We start from the raw sequence: 18,980 nt of genomic DNA on the forward strand, positions 1-18,980 counted from the left end.
TCTTGGGAGGACCATTTGCTCTGCTTCTCCCTTGTGATGTTTTATCATGTGGATTTTACTACATTCAAGCCATATATTTCTAAAATTTATTTACACTGAATATACCTGTTCTTTGAATGGGGAGGGTCATCTCCTGTAGAATACATGTATAATGTTGGTAAAGTGCAAAGTACAGCACTGACCACTTTTAGAAGCAGAAACAAATATAATTTAGTGCTGGGGAAAGATGCCATCTAGACAGCCTTGGTAATCGAAGTCTGCAGTTCATCCACAGGGAACAGCAATACAAGAATGCTGACACTTCTCCACCTGTATGCCCTGATTGTGATTGGGAGGGAGGGTCTCTCAGAGTTAGATGGGCAGATCCCTCTCATACACATTCATTTCTGGGGAGCTTACAATCAGGGCACTTATTTTTATCAGTTGTGATATGGACTGAATTTAAAGCAACTTGGCAGTCGATGAGCAGACATCATCCAACACTAATGAATTTTGGTTGCTATAGAGGTGACTAGAGCCATCTTAAAGGTAGCCATACATCCAGTCCCAGTATGATCTGCAGTTCTGAAAGAATGTCTGAATGTGGGTATAGCTGTATTAATGAGCATGTTGTTATTGATACACGTTCTGCTAGCAGGCGAGCGAGGGGTAGAACTTGGGAAAGAATTTGCAAACTCTCTGATCTATTCATGGCTCGCTGGCTGAGTTCACGTACATTCTATAGTCTCAGATCCACTCTGAGTAAAGCTCCTTCCTAGGAAAGCTCTTGACAAAACATTATTCACATTGTATTAAGTGTGCAGTGAGGCTTTCATTTATACCCAATCTATGCTTGATTGTCTGCTTCTGGTGGGGGAGGGCAGCAAGATCACTCTTTATTCAGAAAGAAAGATGCAGGAGAAAGTCTCGGCTGTGTGTGAAGCTTTTTGCCACCTCCGCTTGTACATTCCTGAAATCTGACACTGCCAGTAATTTTTTTGTTTTGTTCCAAGGTGCGTATACTTCAGACGGTGGTGTCTTGACATTCACATCCATTATGTGAACTGATTGCAGAAATAGCTCAACTCGGCACTCTCTCTCCCTCTCTCTTTGGGATATTAATCCGCTGCTACGTTCTGGAATTGAGTGGCTGTCATTCTCTTCCCTGGTTCATAGACACACTGAACAGCCCACATGCTCCCCAATACCAAGAGTGCTAGATCATGAGGAAGGCAGAGAGCATTTTCAAAATTAGGCCACCTCATGGTTCAAAACTGAATCCACGTCAGCACATTTGAGCATTTCACCCAGCTGATCAGCCACAAGTGCTCTGGGTAAAATATAAGATCTTTAGTCTGATGGTTGCTACCACTAATATCACATTATGGGAACCAGATTAGCTTCATTACGCACTGGCTGAAAAGTGTACAAATGAGACTGAGGTCAGCAAATTTAAAAATGACTGTTTCTGTTACTGTGGCAAAGAATGATTAGCTTTGAGGTGAGGAGACCGTGTTACCTTTTATACCCTGTTGACTTTTAGTGCTTGAATTTTTATACAAGCACTGCAGGCTGGTTCAAGCAATGCAAACTATAGTAATTACTCCAGATCTCAGTCCATCACTCCTTGGAGCAGATGTCCTTAGGGAAAGAACCTGCAGAAGGAGAAGAGAGAAAATTAGAGTAATTGTACATTAGTGAAATGGGATGCCCATCTGGATTGGGGGCTAGTGCTGGCAGAGCTCATGGTTGCTGCACAGGATTTTGCCATGATGTTGCACTATTTGCTGTAACCATTGGGTGCTTCTCTGACTGCCAGCACTTAGGAGGAAACACATCAGATCGGGGAAATATCAAAGGTTGGAAAACAGCTAATTCCTCTGCTTAACTATTTCTGGAGCCTAAACACTCGCACTTCTGTAAAAGGCAATGAAGATTTTTTGGAAGGGGGGGAAGAAAGGGGGAGACCTGAACTGCACCAAACAAAAACAAAAAAACCCATGGAGCTGTCTGTGTGAAAGCTAAAGAGGAATGCAAAGATGCACTGACAAAACAAGCCAGAAATCTGGAGGCCGAGGTTCTGAAACACGTACGGTGTGTGTTGTTCTTACCGCAAACCAAAAATATGTTCCTATTTGAAATGGTTGAATCCACAGCTGTTTTAAAATCCCTTGGTACTTCTGAGACAAATGATCGAAGTCAGACTGTGCTAACAGGGTCAATTTTAGAGCCAAGCGAGAGCTGTGACTGATGCAGAATCACTGCAATTCCAACCCTTTTCACATCAATCACTTCTCAATGAAAATCCTGCGGGGCTGCCGTACTTTCTTACAATGTTGTTTACATTAGAAGATGATGTAAAGCTCCTCCAGCAAAACTCTGCTGCTGGATTATGATCCTCACTAACGGCAAGACAGCTAAAGTTACCATACTTATTGGAGCTGCAAGACAGACTGGGAGATGCTGCAGACCACCTCCAAATGCAGATATTCATGTGTACAAAACATACCTGGCAAATTATCCCAATGATTATAAAGTACCTTGGGGTGAGTCTGCATCTTTATAAAGTAACCACCATTGATGTTGTACTAGCTGAAATGGCTTTAATACAGTTCCTCAGAGTAGCAGTTTTAATTCTGAGAGGGTTGGCTGTCAGGAAAATAATATTTTTCTCAGAATCACACCTGAGGTCAAAACCTTGCCCTATATGTCAGAGCAAATACATCACAATTTTCTTTTGAATTGCTAGGGCAGAATTCACCAGAAAGACAAAAATGATCTTCAAGGGAGTATGCTCCAAAGCAGGGAGGGTGAAGAATCAAATCAGGATATAAACCCCTCCAGCAATATACTATAATCACATATTGGGAAGGGAAGGCTCACAGTTGTTCCAGCTGTCAGGCTTTGCTAAAGAAAGATTGTGCACCTGTTTAATCTTGATTGAAAGCTCTCAAGTTATGATTGCTATGCTCTAATAAACCCTGTTAAATATTTGTATATTAAAAATACAAAAAAGGAAATCTTTTTAAAGTGACAGTGAATGAATAACATCTCTACTTCCTTTGTCCTCCGAGACTCTGCTGGACAGGCTATTGCTTATTTCCTCCCTCTTTCCAACTTACTGATTCAATGCTTAGCTGCATTCTTTAAAAAGGAACAAATACTCTCAACAAACCAATGATGCAGAGTGGTCACCATTTAAAAACAAACAAATAGGTACCACCCAATTGTATCAGAGATCTCCTCGCATTCCCCTGTATTCATGTGACAGCACGTACAAACCCCACACCAAAAAGAAAAGGACTAAGGAGCCACATTAGGCCCAGGCAGCCCCATCCTGTCACACCTGCAATGTCTGTGGGGTTGGAGGAAGAGCTCTAAAGGAGACCAGACCACTTCAGCACCTATTAGTGGGGAACAGACCCATGTTCTGAGCTCCCAGGAGGGGGCACTGCCTGGGATCTCTGCCTATTGGGACTACCAGAGCCGCTGAGAATGGGACTCTTGATGCTCAGAAGGGCTGAGATTTACCTTTGGTTTATTTTGTTTAAATGTCTTTACTCTACACATTGGGAGAAGGGAACTGGTAGGAAATAATTTTTGGAAGCAGCAGAACAGCACCTTTGAGTGCAGCCCTTAGGTATCTGCCTGGATTGGAACCCAGTGGAGAGAGTGGGCACAGGGTCCTCTGCCAAACCCTTACGGGTACAGAGCCTATCCTGGCACAAGAAAATCTGGAAGGGAAAAGACCTCTGAAACTAGGGGTTAGGGATCCCAAGACATAGAGACCCCTGGTGACCCCTTACCTGTGCATAGGGCTATCTTTTGCCAGGCTCCTTTGCATATCTTAAGAGGAGTGAGGTGCTATGAGCTAAAACCACAAATAAACTTACTCATGGCAATGCTGAGCATCACCACGCATAACTTTTAGGTGCCTAGAAGTCACAGGGATTCACAAAGCCTGAGTCAGACACTTGGGCTCCCTATAAAATGAATGGGGAGAGATGGGTGCCTCAGAGCAGGATTCACAAAAACCAACATGCTAGGCAGGCCTCTGCTTAAGCTGGTTACTGGCAGATGCCAAGGAGAGGGGTGTGTCCTTAACCCCACCCCTCTCAGGGAGTTAAGCATGTAAGTCTGGGCTGTAGGGAGGCCCCTTTCTGTGCTTGGGACTCTCAGCTCTGAACCCTCATGTGGAGCTGAACACCTGTGCTGGTTTTTCAAGAAGTGTGGGAGAGAAGGAATTCCCTCATAACTTCTAGCCCAGTGGGTAGGGTATTCACAGAGTGAGTTTAGGTGCCTACAGTGTTCAGCAGCAGCTGGCTGGGAGTTTTGTGAATCCCAGTGGAGTCTGATTCTGGGATTTAGGTACCTCAAGTGGCAGTTGGGCACCTAACTCTTCTGGTGAATCTCGCCCTATGCATCTCAGTCAGAGGGTTGAGCCTCTGGAACTAGAGTCCCACCTGTGAGGATTGAATGTGATGGCTGGCAAGCACCTAGAGGCAGACTCACCACAATGCTGTGCCCAGATGCCAGGGGGCACCCAGGCTGTGAGTTGCCTACTACAATTCAGAACAGGAAATAATGCAGCACCTCAGATGTTGCTGAGGTTTTAATGGTGATCACTGTAACACTGTGGGCCAAGAAACTCCATGGTCTTCGCTCTCCTGATACCAAATGCCTTCTCGCCCTCTCCCCCTTCACTACTATTGAGGAGTCTGGTTTCCTGATTTCAGGTCCAGTGAGTCAAAATCAGATGTTTTTTCACTTGAACTGAATGTCCCTGACTCTGCAACATCCCTACAGCTCATGTGATGGACATTTCCAAATCCTATCCTGGTTTTCCGAGTAATTAGACACAGACACAAATGTCTTTCTGTGCTGCTCATCAGGATACAAAAGAGACCTCTTTTAGTCAGTCATATGTCCTTAAAATGTGTTCACTCGCCTGCTGTGCAGACTGACTTTGGAACATTCCCTTCTGATATCCCCTTACATGCTCTCATATACTCCATCCTATGTGCTAGCAAACTACCCTGAGCTAACTTGCAAATGCTGCAATGGCAAATGGCAAACAGAAGTTAAGCCTTGCTGAACTTCTCTATTTCATATTGAAATGTCTAGATTCTCTCCTGGAAAGCCTTTCATCATACTGATAGAGAGCCACATTGCTTAATGCACTACTACGAAGTGCTTGGATACTAAGGTGGTGAGGGGGATATAAGAACCTATCTAGAATAGAACCAAACTGACATTGCAATAGCTTCTGAAACTGAGCTTGCAAGCTGTGCTTCATGAAACTGCTCTATTCTGGTCCTGAGGACAGCAGGAAATGTGGTCACATGATCCATCTTGCCATGCATATTTGTCAGACTTATTTTATAAAGCTAGCCTCAGATGTGGTTTTAGAGGTAGCTGATGTCTGGTTGACATGGTCTGTTTTCAGATGTGGTTTCAGAGGCAGGCCTCTCAAGTGCTCCTCGTTTTGCAGAGTGCTTCTCACGTGGGAAGGAAAACTAGAGTCATAGAATCATAGAATATCAAGGTTGGAAGGGACCTCAGGAGGTCATCTAGTCCAACCCCCTGCTCAAAGCAGGACCAATCCCCAACTAAATCATCCCAGCCAGAGCTTTGTCAAGCCTGACCTTAAAAACTTCTAAGGAAGGAGATTCCACCACCCCCTAGATAACGCATTCCAGTGTTTCACCACCCTCCTAGTGAAAAAGTTTTTCCTAATATCCAACCTAAACCTCCCCCACTGCAACTTGAGACCATTACTCTTTGTTCTGTCATCAGCTACCACTGAGAACAGTCTAGATCCATCCTCTTTGGAACCCCCTTTCAGGTAGTTGAAAGCAACTATCAAATCCCCCCTCATTCTTCTCTTCCGTAGACTAAACAATCCCAATTCCCTCAGCCTCTCCTCATAAGTCATGTGTTCCAGTCCCCGAATCATTTTTGTTGCCCTCTGCTGGACGTTTTCCAATTTTTCCACATCCTTCTTGTAGTTTGGGGCCCAAAACTGGACACAGTACTCCAGATGAGGCCTCACCACTGTTGAATAGAGGGGAATGATCACGTCCCTCGATCTGCTGGCAATCCCCCTACGTATACATCTCAAAAATACCATTGGCCTTCTTGGCAACAAGGGCACACTGTTGACTCATATCCAGCTTCTCATCCACTGTAACCCCTAGGTCCTTTTCTGCAGAACTGCTGCCTAGCCATTCGGTCCCTAGTCTGTAGCGGTGCATGGGGTTCTTCCGTCTTAAGTGCAGGACTCTGCACTTGTCCTTGTTGAACCTCAGGAACTAACCATGCTCCTGCTCCTCACTGGGCCCAGATTTGGCAGAGCACTTAAGCTTGTGCTTAAATCCATCTGTAATCAGCAAAGCACATAAGCTTTCCTTGTTTAGGTCTCACAGGACTTTCCAACCTACGAGTTGGAGTATTGTTGCTGGCTGCCCTTCTGGTTCTGGACCCATTTTGAGGAGCTTCAGAGCCACTGGATGCTCTGGTCTGTCCCCTGCCAGCCTTAATGACCCTCTCCAGGCCCTTCTGTGCAGAGCTATTCTAGATCTTCCCTGCTGTGGCATGCAGTGAGTACAGCTGTCCTCTTTGTGTGGCTGCTTCACCCATGGTCCCTACAGAGCCCCAGGGCATGGCTCAAATAGTATGGAGGACCTTACATGGGGCCTTTACACATGGTAAATTTAACTCAAATCATGGTTTTTTACTATTATTGTTGTGGAAGAGACAAAGGCCATAGTATCTCGTCTCCCCATTTACAAAACCTCTGGATTAATGAATATCTACAATTTCTCCGGACCCTGCTGTGGGGCTGAGCCCCACATCGCCAGGTAAAGCACTCCTGGCCCCTGCAAGCATTTTAATTCTTTTCATTTGCAAACATAGAGCAAAAAATCACTCAGGTGCTGATGTGCCTAATTGCCCAGCAGTGGCAGAAAGTGATTTGGCAGCATACTCTTCAACCTGCACAGACTGATTCTTCACCTCACCATATGTCTGCTCAGACATTTACTACTCGCCTGAACAAACAGCATGACAGCCTGGAAACTCCATAAAAGCCATGCATACTTTTCTAGAGAGGCAAATAAAAATAATTCCAAATGCTCAGTTTTTCTCTGTGTCTGTGCTGGAGGCTAGAATTATGTTTCCAATCCTGCTTCCCACTCCTCACCACTATCCCTTCACCGTAAACCTTGCAGATGCTGGGAATGAAATCCTACTTTCTTATTGGTTACCGTACTGATCTTTATGTACTAAAGAAAGACTGTTAACATAAACAGAACCATGGCAAAGCTGGCTTTTCCTATTGCTATTTGCAGACTGGGTTGGTTTATTTCAGGCTCTAAACACTTGCTGCCAGTCATTAATGTGCAGGAAGTGCCCTCCCTATCAGCCATTATTGCTTAACTAGCCTGCAATGGAAAGGTCTCAGATTGTCAGACAATAGGAATGCTGCACAGTTACTGCTTTAGTGCTATTCCGTACTTTTCAGGAACTATACAGCTTGCAAATCCATGAATTCTGATAGGCAACTACCCTCCTGGAGTTCATGGAAGAAAATACTGCAGGGAGCCCCAACAATAGCCCCAAACACTTGCAGTATTATCACTATTGCAATCTGTAGTGTTCGGGACCATCACTTTACAACATCGTAGAACACTTTTACAAGGACAATCATATTTCCACCATAAACACAGCAACCTCAACTTCTTGATTTATCCTGCTGCTGGGAGAAGAATATCTGCAAAATAGTTAATCATTAGGCATTCTAGTAGAATGATACCTTCAGGATATTTCCTTTTGACTCAGTATTAACAGTATCCCAGGCTAAGTTCTTTGGCTTGGGTATCTTGCACATTCCTCTTTCTCATACTCTCTATTGCACTGGTCTCTCAGCAACAAAAAGTTGACAAACGCCTTCCTCTAAATCCAATGTCCTGTTCCTGCCTGCATCAGGTAGAAGGGGCTGAATTGCAGCAGTCTCAGCCCATTACCCAAGGAAATGAAATAAAAAAGCATTACTGGGAAATACAGGCATGAGGAATCCTATTTGGGTACTGGATCAGATGAAATGAACTCACAGCCAGTCTGTATACTCTACCTGCTGTAGTCTCAGTGCTTTCGCCTGTGTTGCTTACCCTTTTTTGTGCCACATAGTTGTTAGATATAGATGTTCCTTGCTTAAACACAAGTCCTTCCTCAGGCAAAACTCCTACTGAAGCCAGTGAGAGTACTGCAGCAGTACAGACTGAATCTCGATCCTACTCCGAGATGTATTAGTAAGAACTCTAAATCCATACCAGACACATTATATGTGTGCTCCTGGGGATGAATGCACAGGGGAGGCTTAATGTACCATGCGTTGTTGAATTTCCCTGACTCCTCTTTGGAGTATTCCTCTCCCCAGACAGATGCACAAAGTACATGCTGGTGACTGGAATTCAGATGTCTCCTTTTACTGTCTGAACCCTTTATGGGTATCAGTGAGACAGAGGGAGCACACAGGCACATAGTGTTCTAAAGGTTCTGGGGGAGAAGGTGTGCTTGCAAGCTGTCACCACTCACAGACAGCCAAAACGGACACTGAGCCAGGACTGCTGGATCCCTGTCTGGAACCCGGCCAACCTGAGGAGGGAAAGAATCCTGCACAAAGAGGGCAGGCATTGGTCACTCAGTTTAGTTCCTGGGTTAGATTCAGCCCACAGAACTGAAACTATTTGCATCAGGGATGCTCTTGCCCTAATAGCAGGCCACCAACTGAGAGTCCTTGGAACAAATCAGCTCTTTCATTGTTTGCCAGAGCTTTGAACCACCCCTACACAATTCCTTTGGCCACTAGAGTTGCTGCCTTGTACTCCCCTTCTGTCCCCTCCAAAATTACCTGCTTTAGTCCAAGGAACTGTCCCGATTGTTCTGTGTCATCTGTGAGACTGCCAGCATCAAAGCAGTCCAAATAGCAGTCCCTTTGTTATCAGTTTGAACAACCCAACCAAGGTCAAGGGAAACTCAGACATGTCAGCACTGGATTGAGCTTTCCCTCGAAGTTGTATATGTGCAGGACAGCTATCAAAATCCATACACTGGTTTCTTTTACAATTCTACCTCTTCCCTGGCAGTCATTTGCCATTAAATATTACTATTAGCGTCCATGAATGGGAAATACTGTAAATCCATTCTTCACAGGACTGAGTTTATTCACTCTTCATACATACACACATCACACATGTCATACCTAAAGTCAGACTTCACACAAGAAATAACCATCCTCATATCTCATCCCATTTGCACTGGCTTATGTGGTATATTAAGAGGCTTAATGGCAGTGTCTTGGCCTGTACTAAGGCAGCAGGATTAAGCCAGGAAGAAAGTAAGTGGGTTTGAAGGCCTTTCCTCCTCACCTTAAAACAGGGGTGTTCCATTTTCTTATAAAACTGAAGAGTCTTGCACTCCATAAATCCTGCCACATGGTTTTACTTTTTTATTTTTATAATTCTTGAGTGAATTTATTGCTCATGAAAAGTAAGGGCTTGGCTGCCCTGGAGAGCAGATGCCTTTATTGAACAGAACAAGTACAGCACGAGCGGGGGTAGTCCAAAGCTTCTCTGCCAAAGTGCTTCAACTCCGCTCCAGAAGGGCCACCTCAGCACTGGGAGTGGAGTTCAGTTTCCACGTCCTTCAAATCCTCAGCCTTCTACTGAGACTGCCAAGGAAGAGGCTAACTAAAGCCACCTGTGCTGACGGTTTTTCTACTGGAGAAACCTATTTATTTATTATCCTATGCTTTTCTTACCCCAGCCTCCCTCTCGCCTGCTGCCTTATTTGTTTGATTCCCCTGTTGTGTCTTGCCTTTTAGACTGTAAACTATTTGCGGCAGACACTGTCACTTACTGTATAGCACCATGGGTCGCTGAGCTGGTTGAGGCCTTTAGGCCCTAATGTAATTTAAATGATAAATAATAGTTCAAGTCCTAAAAAAGAGGTTACGACTTCCAATCCATTTCGGCAAAGAGCCATCTGATGGTAATGACTTTTGGGTGCTATTAGTCTAACTTGGGTTTGAGCTGGTGAGCTGGAAGTGAAAGTTTCCTGGGATTATTATTATTTAAATTAACATAGCACTGAGGAGCCCTGGTCATAGATCAAGACCCCATTGTGCTAGGTGCTGTACAATCACAGCACAAAAAGACTTACAGTCTATGTCTCAGCACCATCCAGATCTAACTCTGATTTATTTATTTAAAATTTCACCCCAGGGAAGCCACAACTCCTTTTCCAGGGGTTCCAGGGAACACGCATAAACTGAATAAATTAATACATTTCAAATATTAAAGCAAGGTTTCTCTGAATTAGATGATCAATAAAGTACACAACACATTAAATGAATCCAGTCATCCCCTATTATACTGTATATACAGTACATATTTTTGTTTCAAGTAAATCCAGCTCAGTCTTTTCTAAGAGAGGTAACAAGTTTGACTTAAAGAATTAGGAGGCATTTGCAAACAGGTGCACTATGGTTTTTTTGCTATTGTCTGAAATGTTAGGAATGGGCCACTGCCCGTCTGGCTACCCTTTGTTCCTGTGTTCCTATTTTAATGTCTGGTGGGACTGAATTCCAGTCATGTGGGGATGATTTTGCTAATTAATATTTATCAAGTCTCTCTACTCTGGGAATACAAGTCAAAGAACAACTCCCAGTAAATTGAACACGGTCTAGAATTAGCACTATAAAAATATGTCAAGAACATTTCCTCCTCAACACCGAAACAACAAAAATACTGCTGTGATTCACACCTATTTTTAGGATTTAACCAGTTCAGTGTCTCATATTGTACATTTCACTGGGTTCTGAGTTCATAGGATTCCATGCAAACTATGACGCTCGGTAATGTGTTGGATCAGCTGGCCAGCATTCAATACACTTTAGATCAGTGGTTCTCAAAGCCACTTGTTCAGGGAAAGCCCCTGGTGGGCCGGGCCGGTTTGTTTACCTGCCACGTCCGCAGGTTCGGCCGATTGCGGCACCCACTGGCCGCAGTTCACCGCTCCAGGCAAATGGGGGCAGCGGGAAGTGGCGTGGGCCGAGGGACAAGATGTCAAGAATTATAACATTCAAAAACCAGTCGGACAACACTTCAATCTCTCTGGTCACTCGATTACAGACCTAAAAGTGGCAATTCTTCAACAAAAAAACTTCAAAAACAGACTCCAGTGAGAGACTGCTGAATTGGAATTAATTTGCAAACTGGATTCAATTAACTTAGGCTTGAATAAAGACTGGGAGTGGATGGGTCATTACACAAAGTAAAACTATTTCCCCATGTTTATTACCCCCCCACCACCACCACCACTGTTCCTCACACATTTTTGTCAACTGCTGGAAATGGCCCACCTTGATTATCACTACAAAAGTGTCCGTCGTCCCACCCCCCCCCGGCTCCCCTGCTGGTAATAGCTCACCGTACCTGATCACTCTCCTTACAGTGTGTATGGTAACACCCATTGTTTCATGTTCTCTGTGTATATAAATCTCCCCCCTGTATTTTCCACTGCATGCATCAGATGAAGTGAGCTGTAGCTCACGAAAGCTTATGCGCAAATAAATCGGTTAGTCTCTAAGGTGCCACAAGTCCTCTTTTTCTTTTTGCAGATACAGACTAACACGGCTGCTAAATAGAAAAGTAATTGCTGCAGTTGCTACAAGGCTGTTTTGTAGTCACGTAAGAGAGGAGAGGTGGTCTGTGCCCTTATACATGGGAGGGGAGGTGTATGCAAGGCAATCTCTCCATTAAGATGTGGTTCACCCTGCAACAAAGTTTCAGAACCCCTGGGGTATAGCAAAGTACTGTAATAATCTTTTTTAAATGTGAACTGATCTTGGCCTAGAAAAAAGATTCCAAATAAGGCCTAGAAGAGCTGTGACTGGGCTACTAAGTGTTGGACCTTCCTAAATGATATATCAAGACAAAAACAGAAATCTTAATAAGAACTGAGCTTTTTTTCCAGCTCTATTAATACAGTGACTAAGGGATGGAAACTAATCTGAGGAAAGATCAGAGTCCATGAAGTATTTATCCCCTGGGCCCTATTTTCACTCCTGCTTTGTAGAGTGAGCCTGTAAGGCACAGGTTCAAGGTAGAGAAGATTCGGAGAGACACTGCCACATAGGGAGATCCGTGCCTCAAAAGGGATCCTTGAAGATGATGTTGCCTCCTTCTCTCTCTGCAGTCTTACTGCAGAGAGGACTGAGACCACCTGGCCTCTGCACTGATTCCCAGCTTCCCCAGTCGTCTTGGCAACCCAGCTGCCCAGTGCAGACTTTCCAACCACAGGTTTCAGAGTAGCAGCCATGTTAGTCTGTATTCGCAAAAAGAAAAGGAGTACTAGTGGCACCTTAGAGACTAACCAATTTATTTGAGCATGAGCTTTCGTGAGCTACAGCTCACTTCATCGGATGCATTTCCAACCACGGTCGTTCAAAAATCATGATTCAGGCCCTCGAAAATCATGAGCTTGGCTTAAAAATCACAAGATTTTTAAATAATAAATGTTGGGTTCTTTGTCTTCTGGGTTTTGAGTCTTCTGGGTGTATTTGATTCACCTTTTCAGACTTTCCTCTGTAACCATTAGGGTTAGAAAGTTACTTTTATATATATATATATATATATATATATATATATATAAAAAGATGAGATTCTCTTCAGGTAGAGAGCATCCGAGTGCTGCCAATTTGTGCAATCATAATGTGAGGCAGAGACTGTCTTTTTATTTTGTATTTGTACAGCACTTAGCACATAACTGAGCTTTAGTGTGTTATCTGATATGGGAATATGCAGCTGAATCTCTTCTAGGCCTATCTAATTTTGGGTGATGTGGATTTGACTACAATTGAAGGAAGGAGGCAGAATTTGAATATTTACACAGGTCATCATGTAACTGCAAAAAATGTAGGACAGATGATTTTGCATTAATCTGTGATGTTAAGTACTTAATCAACAAGTTAAATATTCTTCAGGCTCACAGCTCGACTGACAACATCTGAATAGTTTTCTGTGAATTAAGTGGGCTTAAATCTAAGCACATGAGTGTTTTTCTAATGACTGCTGATAGATGTAACCAGGGTTTCAGGTATGCACATTTATTCCAGGGAGTAGATAATGTGTTAAATCCAGCTTTGGAGGGTTGGTTTTTGTTTGTTTGTTTTTAGAATTGTAAAAACCTATCTAAAGGACCAAAGCATCAGAAATATGTTATTAGTGTTGTTTATTTGGCAGTTGCTCACTAAGGAGCCTTCTCTTGCACTTCTGTACGTGGTTTGGTTTACTGTACAGTAGGTCTGTTCCTACTAGAATATTATTGTCATTACTATGAAATACAAGACTATGAACAATGTAGTCATAATTTTTAAAGTACCTAGTCATTCATCTCTCTAAGCTTCCTGGGGCACCCTGTCTACTTTGTGTCTCTTCCTGGTACTCATACGGCCCTGTTTCCATAATAGCCGAGCACCTGGAGATCTTTAGTATATCTATGCTAACAACAGCACAGTGATGTAGAACAATGCTATTATCTCCCTTCTATAGATGGGGAAATGTGACCCACCAGGTCACATAGGAAGTTTGTGACAGATCAAGGAATTGAACTAGGCTCCCTCAAATGCTAGCTAGCACCACACCCATTCATCCATCCTTTCTCTCTAATGAGACATGATCTGTGTAAGCCCTGATCCTTCCGTGTGTAACATGCAGGTGGGCTGCTGCACCCAGCGGGCACAGCATTAAAATCAGTAGGTGCTGTGCAAGTGCAGCAGTCGGTTGCAGGATCAAGGCCTTAACCTATAAACTCTGCAGCGGGGGAGACTGACCTAGGTCCACAAAGGAAGTTAGGCACCTACATCCAAGATTTATCACTGCAATCCACAAAACCACTGCTTGGCTGCTCCCTCACCCTGTAGGTACCTACACTTACTCAGCACCTAAACTTTTGCTGTAAAAATTCCAAGGTGCCTAAGTCTCTGCCTCTCTTTATGCCCACTGCTGCCTCACTCTAGGCACCTGGATGCCTAAATCGCAAATCAGGGGAAGATAAGCAGGAAAGCACCTATCTTGTCTCCAAGGCCCGATCTAGTAGGCATGCGCAAAAGCTACCTAACTCAGCACAAAGTGGGAAGAAGAGAAGGAGGACCAGGCATTTGATTGATACAACTGCTGCCTACCAGGCACACCTCTTGGAAGCAAACAGAAACATGGGTTCAAAACATTTCTGAGAATTATTATTATTTTTGCATTCCAGCCTCATCATCAAGAACCAGCCTTGTAACCATCAGCTCTTCTGTAGAAAGGTGCTGTAAGGACTTAGTGGAGCCCATTTGTGCTGATTTTTAAAGCCGCTCAATTCCACGCTCCCAAACGGTTCAGTGTTGAGTTATAGGAAGCACATGCGTTCCAGTGGATGAGTACATTGCTTCCACATTAGCTTTTAAAGGTTATTTTCTTACATGGGTGCCTTGGGCTAAGAATAATTTAGCTTAGTTAAAAAAAATCCTGACATTTCTCCAAATTACTATTGGACTTGTACAGTTTTGTATGTTGGATATCACTGGACTCACTGGCCTGGTGGTAATGCATATGGAGCTGCCATATAGAATATATAGGGTTAGGAACCCTGAATCCCCAGGCTAATAAAGCCAATGAAAGTGCTTAGGGTTAGGAGTGTGTGCAGTCTGCTTAGAGGCCAGACACTGCTTGTTGGGTGGTTTTTTGCAGCAGCAGTTGGTTTGCCTTGAAGCAGGTTACTGGGAAAATTAGTGGCAGAAGTTGGCTTTTAGAGTTTGGAGGTTCAAACATTTGTAGTGTTGTTATTTATTATTGAATTATAGATATAGAAAATTATACTGCACTGCAGGACTTAGGCCATAAGGCCAGAACTTTCAAATCACTGTGTTTGGTGCTTTATAGATGACACTGAGATTTTAAGCACCAAAATCCATAATTAGACACCTCCAGTAAAAGTGGCCTGAGTTTTCAGAGGTGCTAAGCGCCCATGGCACCCATTGATGCGCTATTGGGCTGGAGGCTCTCAGCACCTCTGGCTTTTATACAACTGTAAAGCACCTGGCGCTACATAAATAGCAAAGCTATTACAATAAGTAACACACTAAAGGAAAAGTAATTATAGCAAAATTCAGAGGAGGATGAACAAGCTCCCTTGTATGCAAAAGTTGGTGTCCGGGATGGACCCAGGGAAAGTGAATCCCTCCTTTGAATCCTGCTGGGGAGAATCTTTCCAGAGTCCTGATAAAGTGAAGCCCTGAATGCCATGCTCAGCGTGAGCAAATAATTGCCAGATTTGTCTAGGAGAGAGGGAGGGGGGGGAATTTGCTAAGAGAAAAAAGAGCATTTACTAATGTTGTAACTATTAGCAGTGAACCAGGTGTAGACTTTGTGAATATTTTAAGTTTAATTTAATTTAGCACTTGGATTAGGTGTATGCTATTTATAAGTAAGCAACATGGAATGAGTCCTCTGGTCTTGTAGCAGGTGGGAGCCAATTTAGCTCAGAGTCAGTGAGCGTTGTGCATAATTCTGAGTTTTGTCTTTGCCCTGCAGGGAGAAGCTTGAAGCCCTGTATGTCAGGCAGTGCCAAATAATCAGTACATAAAGAATAGACATAAGTTGTCTAACTAATGGAATGCTTTTAATAGGCAATGTCAGTGTGTCTCGTTGGCTTTGTTATAGCTACACCATAACCCTTTGTGTTCAATAATATTTGCATAAGGTAAAGTAGAAGTGGTTTGTTCTGCCTTGATGGCTCTCCCTGTTAGAGAGGTGAATTTGGTATCTTCCACTGGACACAAAGAAACAGCTTCCAAATGTCCATGTAGGAGGCCTTGCTGAAGAGCAGTGGTGCTGCACGGAGACACGTGACGGGGCTGCGTGAATGCAGGGAGCTCTGACTTCTCGCTCTAAGTGCAGAGTTTGCTTCACTGTCTAGACGCCGTGGCTCTTATTAAATCAGATTCAGAAGTTGGAGACTCTGGTCTGGCAAAGTTACCAAAGCAGTAAAACATTGTAGGAGACAGGGACAGACAGTGAGGTTAGCCTGTGGGATTCATATGGCCTGAAATCTTGTCAGTGCAGTCAGCAAGAGGCAAAGCCAGTCCCAGCAAAAGAGGAACTCTTAAACATCCAGCAAGCAGGATGAGGAGCTGTTGAAATCAGAGAATTGTTAATTAAATCAGTGATATTGAGTTATTTCTGGTGCTGTGGGTGATTAAAATTTAGCATTAAGGGTTGTGTATGTTCAGAATGGCAACTGAATAACAAACACCGTTATACTTGGTCTAATATTTAAAATCCTCCAAATATTATCACTAAGAAGTAATAGATCTTATGTGTTGGGTTATAGAACATGTCCTACTAGGCAGAGACTGACTGTCAGCACTTCTAGATGTCTGACTCTAGCCTAATAAAATGCAGACACCTTGAGAGAATACTCGTGACCCAAAAACCAAATTGTGTTGCCAGGGCCCGATCCTGTAAGGTGCTGAGCAACCGCTACTCAGTCTGACTTCCAGGAGAGTTGCGAGGTCTCGGCAGCTGGCAATCTCTTGTACAGAGAAGACACAGAGCCTGGCTGGTTTGGAGGGGTTTGCTGTACTTCTCAAAGTAGCAGTGCACCTTGCCATGCATGGGAATACATTCAGTGTTGTCATTCACCTGAGAAGTTGTTCACTTAGGGCACTAAAGTATCTGTGAAATGTTTACTGCTGCTGTACCAGGCACACGCTTTGTTTTTTAAACAGGTCACAATTTGAGTCTTAATATTTGCCTCACAAAATTGATTTTGGTTATGATAATTTATGGGCTTTCCCGGAGCATCAGCCAAATGCTGGAAGTACTGATCCTAGCACCACATACTGGTATGAAAATTAAACATAATAATTAATAAATAATGTTTGGCAATATTTAGATTTTAGTATCACATAAATTCCAATCAGGATAAGAAGAGTTGGTCTCTAGCCAAATTCCAAGAAAACAGTGTGGCCTCAAGCCTGCAAACATTCTATGCACATGCTTAATTTTACTCATGTGAGTAGCCCCACTGAAACCAAAGCATCTTTATTCTATGCCATTTAAAGGCAAGAGCCCCAAATGGGCAGAGTATTATTTATTTTTAAGCAGGATTTTTTATTTGCAGTTTAATTTCCTTGTCCTATATGTGAATGTTTGCTGCATACTCAAGTACATGGTGAGATCTTAGAAATGTGCTGGGTTGAAAATTGCAGGTTGGTTCTATACTAGAAGTGATTGAAGCCAAGAAATCCCACTGCACGGAAGATTCAGATGTAGAGATGTATACTCACTTTAGTTTTTCTTTTAAACTGTCTTGCTCACTTTTACTAGCTATGTTGCACTATCTTTCATGCAACTTCTCATACATGTTTGCCCAGAGACCCTGTTATTTCTCTCTAAAAGAGAGAAAGCGGAACCAATTTGGAATTTCCACTTAACTTAACTTGCCATGGCTTTACAAAAGGGGCCATGAAAGCTATCTATTGTTTTCTTATGCATCACTCCATATATGCTGATATCCTCTTTGATTACATCATATGGTATAATATGTATATTCTAAGGTCCTGATCCTGAAAGCACTTGCTACTGAGTGTAATGCTTGCCACCATCAGTAGTTTGCTGAAAGCAATGAAACTGTTTGGTAGAAAGTGTTTGCAGGACTGGGCCACAGAGTGATATCAAACACTATCCTGCACACATTGCACTGCATCAGAGATTTATGGAAACTGGCAGGTTTTTCCCAACAATGGAAGTGGCTTGTGTTAATGCACCAATCCCATTCAGGAGCTACCCAGTATGGTTTGTGTTTGCAAGAGTTCCCAGCTAGAGTTAGGCAGATCACAGAAAGCCCTGAGAAAGAAGATTATCCTCCAAAAATAACCCAAATGTCAATTTACACATGAAATAACCCTGAGCACCATCGTTTTGAAATAATATACTGTGAGCCACCTTCCCCATTAGTTTTCATAAGAAAATAACTGCTGTGAAAGGGTTAGGGTGTTGTTTGTGTCTGGGGATATGTTTTCATTCTTCTGACAACAAGAGTTTGCATAGAAATTAGAAAATTACAGGTGGTAAAGGTCTGTTAGGTCTTCTGGCCTGTTACCTCTGATAAAAGACACAGGATCGAGTGAAATGAGGGCAGAATGTTTCATTCTATTATTCTTTACTGGGTTTGCTGCAACACAAAGGCTTTCTGCTCTTAGCTGCCCTGCATGCTAGCAGATGATGAAGATACAACAAACACGGAGACTTGTCAAACCTTCAGAGGCTCATTCTTTGTAGAGATAAACTGTGTTACTGGGATATCTGACACATGCAGGGATGAAGGTGTTAATCTGTTCACATCTAAGGCACAGTCTGTAGGCTGCTGGTAATTGTGGCCCCCATAAATGTGCCTGTCATGCCACCTAAGTCTTTAAATATCCAAACTCAAAATAGATGTCTGTGCAACATGTTGGGCCCAGAGCTATTGTTTTGTTAGTATTATTCATTTAGCTTCAGCCAGCTGCTCTCTACATTCGGAGGAACTGACTGGAATTTGCAACCAGGCAGACTGGGATGATAACTTATTCCCTAGGTTGAGAAACCAGTGCATCAAAAGTATGCTAAATAAATATTCACTAACACTCCTTGCAACCCAGTGCCTCAAAAACAAATATGCCCATTAAACATTAATTCCAGCATACGTTGCATGGTATGGTGTTACTCATGTTACTCATATGTTAGTCATGGCAGGTTATACCAGGATATGGTGCTATGTTAGACAGGGCATTGTAATGTACTAGATAAAGTGTATGGATCCCACTGCCTTGTGCAGGATGGACTGGACCTGCTTAAGTGTTTGTGATTACATTGCCCTCTAGTGGCAAATCCATGAAGAGGTTAAAACCCGTG

Source organism: Eretmochelys imbricata, chromosome 2 (assembly GCF_965152235.1).
Source record: "Eretmochelys imbricata isolate rEreImb1 chromosome 2, rEreImb1.hap1, whole genome shotgun sequence".
In the NCBI taxonomy this organism is placed as follows: domain Eukaryota; kingdom Metazoa; phylum Chordata; order Testudines; family Cheloniidae; genus Eretmochelys; species Eretmochelys imbricata.